Raw genomic sequence first — 2,341 nt, forward strand, 5'->3', positions numbered from 1 at the left:
TTTCCAGTCCTGGTTTGTTTTTTTTTTCCCCCCGAGAAAATCTTTAGAAAGCAAAGTAAGCTGAAGGTTCAGACACGGAAGGAAAAGAGAGCCCAGGTCATACCAAAACTAAGCAGGAAATTAACACAAAGATGTAGGATCAAAGGCATGCTTATTCATGGGGTTTTTTGGTTTTGGAAAAACTCAATGCCAAAACAAAACCTAGAACCATTTTTATCTGAACATCTGATTTGCAATCACTGTCCCAGCCATCTGTCCTTGCTTGGAAAAGCCTTTGGTGGCTCCAGGGTGTGGCAGGAGGAGATGTTGAGGCTCTACCCTTGCCTTTTTTCTTTCTCCTCTCCTCATTTTCAGCTGTGACCTGCAGTTCCCCAGCTCTCGGAGTCCTTCTCAGTCCTAGAAGTGTTTGTAGGGCAGCTGGGACCTTAAAGGGATGAGTTCTGAGGAGTGGAAACTCCTGGATCAGCCAAAAAGGACATGGCAAAGAGGGAAGGGAATGAAAAAGGCAACTGAGCAGAGGGCAAGGGAGGAGAGGGATTTGTCTTGAGCAGAGCACATCCCCTGCCTTTCCAGGGAGGGTCGTCATCCAGACCTTAGGTGGGATGGATTCCCAGACAGAAAGCAAAAAGACTGTCTTTTCCTTTGTAAAGAATGCACCTTTCCCTCAGAAAATGGCTTTTTGTTAGAGGCTGGGAGCTTTTACAGCACCTTCCAGTAATACCATAAGTCTGTCCCCTCATTCCTCAGGGTGGTCACTCGAGCAAGGCTGGAGATGAATGCAGTCAGAGATGGGAAAAATGTTTTTAGAAGCTTCACTTAGTACTGGATCAACATCCAGAGGTTGCAGCCCTTATTTTGAGTGTGTTTGGACTTAACTGGGCCTCCTGGCTCCTGCAGGCAACAAATGAGCTCTGTCACATCGTGTGTTCTGGTTTCAGCCTCCCCGTGGCAATGCAAGCTCAATGCCAATTTCCTCCAGCCCTCTGGAGCATCCCTGGCTGCCCAAGACACCTCCCCAGCTGGTGACTCCAATCTTTTCCCAGAGAGCTGTCGGCTCACAGAGGAGGTGCATGAACTGTGCTCTCTCCACAGCTTTGCTCTCAGTCCAAAATCCAAATCCCAAACTTCCAGAATGGGTTTGGAGGTTTCTTTTTGTGTGTGAATTCTGTGAGAGATTTCTGGAGGTGCAGCCACAGTGATGTGAGAAACTGTTCTACATGGAACCCAGGTGGAGCAGCCTGAGCCTCTTCCTGCAGTGCCTTTGTGCCAATAGCAAGGCTGTGTGGGAAGGATTCCTGCTCACTTAGTGCAGCGTGGAGCTCTGAGCCCCTTTGCTCTCCCTATTCCCATGAAGTCCCTCTCTCTGTCCCACTGCCTGCAGGCTTCTGCCAAAGGTTTGGGTTCATAATGCTGCCAAAATGTCTTGCTGAAACCTAAGAGTGAAAATATTTCTGTTTCTGAAAGGTCCCACGTTGCTGCTGACAAGGAGTGAACTCTTTCTTTCCATAGACAAACCTCCTAAATGTCTGTTCTGGCTCTAGCAGACATTAACTTCAGCCTAAGGAAAACAGCAACAAATCAGGAAAGCCAAGTTTCCTGCAGAAAGCCCAGTGTTTGGCTGGCCAGTAACTGAGTGCTAATTCCAGGAACAAAACAGCTGCTATCCTTGCACACAGGCAGTTGTCTTGGAATTTAAAGAGGAAATAAAACGGGGAAAGGAAACAACAACAAAAAATCATTAAAACATCATGTATAAAACCATGCCAAAGGTATAGAGCAGCAGCAGTTCTCATTCAATGGATTGCTTGATAGGTCAGCAAATATTGCAGGGGAAATTCTGGGTCCTCTGAAGCTGACTGTCAAAATTAAAGGCTGGATCTTTCCCACAGACCAGGCTGTACATGTGTACCCCTCATTTTGCCTAAAATGACTCCAATCTGTTTTCATGCTGTTCATGGGAAATGCTGAGTCCCAATCCATGCAAAAACAGGGACTGAGATGCAACCTTCATCAAGTCAATGTGGTCCTGCAAGTAGAGATTCAGAGAGGCTTCAAAATGTATGAAAAAGTAGTCCCCAAACAAGTTCCACTGCTGATTGAGTTGAAACAGAGACTTTTACCTAGGTAGGAACTTGTACAACCCCCACCCCTTTATCATCTTGGTGCTTCATCCTCTTTATTGCATTCATTCTTGTGCAGCACCAGGAGGTGCAAGTCTCTTCTAGCACAGGTGAAGAGTATAAGCAAAGAGATTTACTGAAGTCTCTCAACCTGGCCCTCTTGCCTACAAAAGGCCTTTGCTTTCAGCTGTGGCTAAGTACTGGTGCAGGATATCTTTTTC

This window comes from Lichenostomus cassidix, chromosome 3 (genome assembly GCF_008360975.1).
Source record: "Lichenostomus cassidix isolate B80296 chromosome 3, HeHo_3.0, whole genome shotgun sequence".
Classification (NCBI taxonomy): domain Eukaryota; kingdom Metazoa; phylum Chordata; class Aves; order Passeriformes; family Meliphagidae; genus Lichenostomus; species Lichenostomus cassidix.